This window comes from Macaca mulatta, chromosome 4 (assembly GCF_049350105.2).
Source record: "Macaca mulatta isolate MMU2019108-1 chromosome 4, T2T-MMU8v2.0, whole genome shotgun sequence".
Classification (NCBI taxonomy): domain Eukaryota; kingdom Metazoa; phylum Chordata; class Mammalia; order Primates; family Cercopithecidae; genus Macaca; species Macaca mulatta.
In genome coordinates this window covers 117,642,854-117,651,345 of record NC_133409.1, presented here as the reverse complement: position 1 = coordinate 117,651,345, position 8,492 = coordinate 117,642,854, and the positions used below count along the sequence as shown (strand labels likewise).

The following is an 8,492-nucleotide window of genomic DNA, read 5'->3' as shown; positions in this document are numbered from 1 at the left end:
CGAGATAAAAACATCCAGGACTGTCATGGACAGCTGATGTGTTTATGAGGATTGTGGACTAATGAAAGATTTGAAGCAAAACAGGAGTTAATTACATGGACTGAACTAATAGAACACTATGTAAGCCAAAAGTAGCTGAGACACGTCTCCATCAGTTTAGAAGTTGATTTTGCCAAGGTTAAAGACATGTCCAGGAGAGAGGTCTGTGATTCTCTTCAAAGATGATTTTGAGGGCTTCAATATTTAAAGGGGAAAGTAGGCTGGAGAGGAAAGAAGGAGAGTATGGCCACATTGCAGATGCTCCTTAGAGTTCTATAGCTGATTATAAACTACCCAACGAAAGGATAAAAGTAACACAAAAATTGTGGATGACAACAGTCTAGAAACAGTCATGGTTAATGACACCATTGCTTTGGTTACTTTCGTAACATACAATATTACATACTAATTATGATTACTACTGATAACATATACTAAGACATCAGAATCAGAAATCTCATGCAACTTTGGAACACATACTAATGGCATATTTACAGAATATAATCTGAAGAAATTAAGCAACATTTTATATTTGACAAAATCATATTCCTGTATGATTTTATAATATGAAATAGGCTCAATATGTCTCTTTTGGACTTCAGGGAACCTAATATATATTAAAAAACTAATGAGGTCAAAATAACTGAATTTACCACTTGATTTGGGAAATGCTGTCAAATATAAAAAAGTTTAAAACACTTGACACTACAAAATAGGATCACAGGTTATTGTAAAAAAAAAAAAAAAAAAAAAAAAGAAAAGAAAAAAAAAGTCATTCATTTAGCCAAAGTGACAACACATAGATTTCAAAAAAAGGCAAAAACCTTTATTCTTTGATAGGAGTCCTAATTTCCTAAAATATAAGCCCTAATAAACACAGCACAAGAACAATTAAATCTGTCTCCCAAACCTTATAAACAATCTGTTAAATTTTAAGTTATGTAAACCTTTTTATGACCTTTTATAATTATTTATTAACAAGTGGGTTAATGCTCCAAGAAAATCTTGTCAATTTGACACAGGGACCCAGATGCTCGTCTTGCATCAGTGTGCCTTTGATGTTAATGTTTAATTTATGGAGAAACTCTGACCTAATTTTATCTCTCAAGATCAGCCCTTAAAATCTCACATACCCACCTCTTCTGCAATTGTCCCTGTCCCTAGAGGAGTTGAATACTTTTAATTTCTGGCCTCCTGTCTCATGAGTACAGTTTATTTTGATTGTCATCTTCTCCTGGATATAGAGGTGAGTCTTTAAATACAGTCAGTGCTTAAGATTTAGTAGGACTTGTCCTTTTTAGACCCAGGAGTCAAAGTCCTGTAACTAGTCAGCACAGGTACAAGAAAGTTACGTGGATGTAATAACCTTAATTTTAGAAAAATTTTTATCTTAGTTTTCCTAAGTAAACAAAAACTTATTAACAATGGCATAGAAATTATTTTGATAAAACATAAAATCTGTTTGTTAGACCAGTTATCAAAAGTCAAAAAAAAAATCCTGCAGTGCAATTGCTTTTCTCTATTGGCAATCAATTTAGATAACCTGCAGATGAAAGCTAATGAAAATGTTACTTGTATTAGTTAGGTATAGAAAGATTGTGTCCTAGGTTACAAGTAAAAGTTTTCAGTTTTATAGAATGAACTAAATTCATGATCACAGAATTTTATATAAGAGGAAAACATTTCCTTTAGACCTTTAGGATAAAACATTTTCAGTATGAGGCCACAACAACAGTTAGAAGCTGAGAAAAAAATATATAGGAACTGACCAAAAATTTGAAAGAGAACTATTATCTCGGGACGTCTCAAAAGGGAGAGAAAGCTGAAAACAATGAGATGCAATAAAAAGTTGAACTTTTGGATTAAAAAAATAAGAATCTCTTTTACACTTATTAAAGGTAAATCAATATCTTAAGAAAATTTTATTGTCCTTACCAATTCATTAGTGTATTGGTGTAATTTTAATGTCAAAGCCCAATCTCTAAACTATTATAAATAATTTTCTTACATTATAGCCAACTAGATTACATAGTCTTTTTCCCCCATGAATCCTCTACTTACAAACCTCATTACAACATAAATCTTTCAAAACATGCTTGAATTGCCAATTTTATCGTGAATCCCCCTGTTTTCTAAATAATTAGTAATTTTATTTTAGAACAAAATTTGCCATGCAAGATTCTTCCTTATATGAAATTATTTTTCTTTTAAAAATTCTTACCCCCAAATACTTCATTATATTTCCAACTTTTTTTTTTACATCTCTCTTATTTACTGGTTCCATTTATACTGTTCTATAAATGACCTTCAAAGGACCTTCAAGTAAGATAAACTTTTTTTTCTTTTCTTTTTTTTTTTAATTGAGACAGAGTATTACCCAGTCACCCAGGCTGGAGTACAGTGACACCATCTCGGCTCTCTGCAACCTCTGCCTCCCAAGTTTGAGTGATACTCCTGCCTCAGCCTCTCTCGTAGCTGGGACCACAGGTGTAAGCAACTATGACCAACTAACTTTTCTATTTTTTAGTAGAGATGGGTTTTCACCATGTTGACCCGGCTGGTCTCAATATCCTGAGCTCAGGTGATTTGCCCGCCTCGGCCTCCCAAAGTGCTGGGATTACAGGCATGAGCCACCATACCTGGCCATTTTTTCTTTAAATAAGAACACAATTTTTTAAAAAATATATTTTATATAAATTGTTAAAAAATTGGAAATTACTTAGACATTTAATAAGTATCTATTATTTAATTTAATATCTCTTTAGATTCTAAATTGTATGTTTATTCAGAACTTATTTCATTGCATTTGCCTGATTTTTTTAATAGCTTATCTAGAGCACCTATGAAAACTATGATAGTAATTACTTAAATTTGCTTGCCTCTTACCCACTTTTATAGCCTGTGAATGTCAGGTGTTTTATTTTTTGCCAGTAACTCAGAATTTAGCTGTTTTCATTAAATCAACAATATTGGATGCCTTATTTATAAAAAAATTTAGGTTTAATATAAGGTATGATTGGCAGAAATAATAAATTTGATTCAAGGGCTTATATTCAAATTTTTTTTAGACAACATTTCATGAAAAGAAAGCAAAGAATGTCAATAAGATGCATTTAAGAGTGAGTGCATTCCATTCAAATAGCAAATTCATGGCAAGACTCCTAAGATGCCTTATTATGTTTACTTATATATTTTTCTTATAATTTAGGGATCAGATAATTTTTTTCATAGGAAGTCTTATATTAACATGTTATAGGCAACAAAGTAAGTTCAGACTTTCTCCTCATAAAAAAAAACAATTCTAATTTGACTGACTGGTTTGAAAATGAGTACTGCCTTCAACAATTAGTCTATACTGTGAATATGTTTTGTTGAAAAGCTGAATCTAGAGTTCCAATGATTAACAGAAATACATTTAAGTCATGGTATATATTAAACATATTTTATAAAAACATTTTATTTATAAAAGGGAAAGGGTATAATTACAATATTTCAATTAAATTTTGTTACTGTATTTTAAGCATATCAAGTTTAAAATGTTTTTACCTCAAAATAATAGGGGCCATTTATGACAAACCCACAGCCAAAATTACACTGAATGTGAAAAAGCTGGAGGCATTCCCCTTGAAAACCAGCATAAGACAAGGATGCCATCTCTCACCACTCTTATTCAACATAGTATTGGAAGTTCTGTCCAGGGCAATCAGGCAAGAGAAAGAAATAAAGGGTATTCAAATAGGAAAAGAAGAAATAAAACTGTCTCTCTTTGCAGATGAGATGATCCTATATCTAGAAAGCCACATTGTCTCAGCCCCAAATCTCCTTAAGGTGATAAACAAATTCATCAAGGTCTCAGGATACAAAAGCAATATGCAAAAAATCACAGGCATTCTTATGCACCAGCATAGACATGCAGAGAGCCAAATCATGAATTAACTCTCATTCACAATTGCTACAAAGAGAATAAAATACCTAGAACTACAGCTAACAAGAAAGTGCGGACCTCTTCAAGGGCAACTACAAACCACTGCTCAAGGAAATCAGAGAGGACACAAACAAATGGAAAAACATTTCACACTCATAGATAGGAAAAATCATATTGTGAAAATGGCCATACTGCCCAAAGTAATTTACAGATTCAATGATATTCCCATTAAACTAACATTGACATTCTTCACAGCAATAGAAATAAAAAAAATAAATAAATTCATATGGAACACAAAAAGAGATGTATAGCCAAGACAATCCTAAGTAAAAACAACAAAGCTGGAGACATTATGCTAGTCAACTTCAAACTATAATGCAAGACTATAGTAAACAAAACTGCATGGTACTGGTACAAAAACAGACACATAGAACAATAGAACAGAATAGAGATCTCAGAAATTAAGACTACACATCTACAACCATCTGATCTTTGACAAACCTGACAAAAACAAGCAATAGGGAAAGGATTCCCTATTTAATAAATGGTTCTGGGAAAACTGGCTAACCATAAGCAGAAAATTGAAACTGGACCCCTTCCTTACACCTTATACAAAAATTAACTTAGAATGTATTAAAGATGGAAATGTAAAACGCAAAACTATAAGAACCCTAGAAGAAAATCTAGGCAATACCATTCAAGATATAGGCACAGGAAAATATTTAATAATAAAAAAGTCAAAAGCAATTTCAACAAAAGCAAGATGAACATATGGAAAACTAAAGAGGTTCTGCACAGCAAAAGTATCACGCACATCTGTGTGAAGAGCCATTTTCACTTCTTTTGTGATTATTCACTTGCTTCAGGACATCTGGATGGATACTGCATGTCACAGGGGATATGACGGCTTAGCTTGGGCTCAGAGGCCTGACATTCCTGTCCTCTTATATTAATAATAAAAATAACATAAAATAGTGTTGAAGTGTTGGGGCAGTGAAAATTTTGGTGGAGGTGGTATGGAGAGATAATGAGCAATATTTCTCAAGGCTGCTTTGAACAGGATTAGGGGCAGCATGGGAAACTAGAATAGGAGAGATTAAACTGAAGGAAGATTTTGTGGTAAAAGGTGATATTGTGGAGTTATTAGACAGAGCATTTGTCATATTGAATGATTGGTGATGGTCTGGATGCAGTTTTGTGTGAATTGTAACACTAAACAGAAGACACAAGTTCTGAATAAGAGAAGATAACCAACAAAATGGGAGAGAATTTTTGCAACCTATCCATCAGACAAAGGTCTAATATCCAGAAACTACAAGAAACTTAAACAAATTTACAAGAAAAAAAAATTAAAAAGTGGGCAAAAAACATAAACAGGCACTTCTTAAAAGAAGACATTTATGTGGCCAACAAATATGAAAAAAAGCACAATATCACCGATCATCAGAGAAATGCAAAGCAAAACCACAGTGAGATATCATCTCTCATCAGTCGGAATGGTGATTACTAAAATGTCAAGGAACAACAGATGCAGGTAGACTGTGGAGAAACAGGAGTGCTTTTACGCTATTGGCGGGAGTGTTAATTAGTTCAATCATTGTGGAAGACAGCATGATGATTCCTCAAAGACGTAGAACTAGAAATACCACTTGACCCAGCAATCCCATTACTGTGTATATACCCAAAGGAATATAAATCATTCTTTTATAAAGATGTATGCATGTGTATGTTCCTGGCAGCACTATTCACAATGCCCATCAATGATAAGCGGGATAAATAAAATGGAGTACACATACACCTTGGAATAATATGTAACTGTAAAAAGGAATGAGATCATATCCTTTGCAGGGATATGGATGAAGCTGGAAACCATTATCCTCAGGAAACTAACACAGGAGCAGAAAACCTAACACCACATGCTCTCACTTAAAAGTGGGCACTGAACGAAGAGAACACAAGGACACAGGGTGGGAATAGCACACACTGGGGCCTGTCAGAGGAGGGCCGGGGAAGGGAGAGCATCAGAATAAATAGCTAATGCATGCTAGCCTTAATACCTAGGTGATGGGTTGATAAGTGCAGCAAATCTCCATGGCACATGTTTACCTATGTAATAAACATGAACATCCCTCACATGTATCTTGGAACTTAAAATAAAATTAAATTAAATTAAAAGAAAAGTTAAAAATGTTTTTAAGTAAATGTGTATAAGTTATATGTACTAGTCATTTTCTAAGATCAACATATATTTTTGGCATTTTTCTCAGATAGTAGAAAGGGAATAAGTGTGATGAAAATGTTAAAAATCCCTGTAAAATTATAGTTGTACCTAATTCTTGGTTTCAAGAAATTTGAAAGAAGAGCTATAAAGTTGTCATCTAACAGAACATAAAAATAATTTTATTGACAACTTTTCTGACTTATGTTTATAATATAAATAAAGTTTGAAGGATTGAATAATTTGAACAAGGACTCCATAATAGTGTTTCTAGCTAAAAAGAAACAACATATGATGAATATATGTCGTGACATACTATAATGACATAATACAAATTCCATACATATATGAGAGAGAGAGACAGAGAGATTGATTTAGGGAAATGTCTCACATGATTACAGAAGCTGGCAAATCCAAAATCTGTAGTTCAAGTTCAGAGGTCATCAGGCTGGAGGTCCAGGAAACAACCAGTATTGCAGCTTAAGTCTGACGCCTCTCTGTTGACAGGCTTCTTCTTGCTCAGAGGAGGTAAGTCATTTTGCTCTATTCAGTCTGTCAACTGATTAGATAAGGCCCACCCACATTATGGAGGGCAATCTGCTTTATTCAAGGTCCATCAATTTAAATGTCCATGCCATCCAAACACACCCTCATGGAAATATCCAGAATAATGCTTGATCACATATCTGTGCACCATGGCTCAGCAACATTAACACAAAATTAACCATCATTACAGACTCTCAGTGCTTGCAGACTAGATTTTATTCTAATTCCTGTCTCATTCTAAAAATAAGAAGTGTTCAATCATGCAACTACCTCTGCAATTAAGAGAAAAATGCATACATTTTCATAAAATTTTACTTTTTATGTTTAGTATTTATCAAATGTATAAACACACACATATATATATGTATATATATGCATTAATTATTGACTACTGCAAAGTAAAATAACTATTCAATTCAAAGTATAAGATTTTTTTCCACAGGACATTCAATGACTTTAATTTTAATAAAAGATAATCAATAAAATAGGCTGCTGGTGGCTTGGTTTAGACTACTTTTCAGAGTGAAAATCTTTTGAAATGCATAACTTCAGGGACCATATTCTATTGCAAGTTTTGCCTCCAGGTACCTTACCACATTCTCACAGTCAGGAGTCAATAAACATTGCTATGTGCCTGGAAGAGAAAAGGGAATAATAGTCATATAAAAATATGGAGGGTTTATTCTCTTTGACAAAAGGCAACTGCTCAGGGAAAGAGACTTTAACAAAGTTTACCTCACAGAGGCAGAACAGTAATTACCCAACTGCAGATCTTGAATCTTTCCTGTCTTACCTAAGTGGTAGTGTTGCGTGGGCAGTTGGATAAGGCACATATGAATGTTATAGCCCAGGGACTCGGGTAAACTAAAAGACAGAGTTCTGAGATTTAATTATATGATAGATTTTTAGTTTAGTTAAGCAATAGCGTGGATTTTTAAATTGTACAGGTTATGCGTATGTTTTGGTGAATATACTCCTAACTGTGATGCGACTTAGGATCCTATTTTCCATGTTATTTTAATTTTTCATTTTCAAATAGTTTGCTGATAGCTTATAAACATGCAGTGAGTTTTAGCACTACTTTGTATCCTAAGATGAGTCTAAATTTATTAATTTTTCGATGAAGAGAGTCAAACTCTGTAAAATATTTGAAGAGATTTATTCTGAGCCAAATATGAGTGACCATGGCCCATGACACAGCCCTTAGGAGGTCCTGAGAACATGTGCTCATGCTGGTCAGAATACCACTTGGTTATGTACATTTTAGGGAGTCATGAGACTTCAATCAAATGAATTTAAGAAATACATTGGTTTGACCCAGAAACACAGAACAACTTGAAGGGGGTGGAGCTTACAACTTATTATTTAGACTTTAAAATTTTCTGGTTGACAATTAGTTGAGTTTATCCAAAGACATGAAATCAATAGAAAGGAATTTCTGGGTTGTGATAAGATTTTGTGGAGACCACAGTTTTATCATGCAGATGAAGACTCCAGGTAGCATGCTTTAGAGAGAATAGGTTGTAAAATGTTTCTTACCAGAATTAAAGTCTGTGTTGATGTTAATGCCAGAGAGGTAAAATGAAGCATGTCCAAGTCATGGCCTGAACAAGTCTTGCAGATTCCATTTTAAAAGACCCCTGGCTGAGGACTAAGTCCATTCAGAAGTTTGAGGGTCATAGAATTTTAATTTTTGTTTATAAATTCCAGTCATTATTTTTGTAGGTTTCTTAGGGCTTTCCATGAAAATTGCCAGGTGGTCTA

The 8,492-nt window shown here is 33.5% G+C and overlaps 1 long non-coding RNA gene across 2 annotated transcripts in view; it reads left to right on the top strand.

Annotated features, from left to right (window-relative positions):
- The first annotated feature begins 599 nt into the window (after positions 1 to 599).
- Positions 600 to 8,492, top strand: part of LOC144340736 (uncharacterized) — a 30,787-nt gene continuing 22,894 nt past the window's right edge. Inside the window, exons 1-3 of one of the 2 annotated variants that reach the window (XR_013417027.1) lie at positions 600 to 1,285; positions 2,409 to 2,528; positions 6,584 to 6,710. This is a non-coding gene — a long non-coding RNA (uncharacterized LOC144340736). Of the gene's footprint in view, positions 1,286 to 2,408; positions 6,145 to 6,583; positions 6,711 to 8,492 lie in introns of those variants that run through there. The other variant, XR_013417026.1, reaches the window with a different exon arrangement.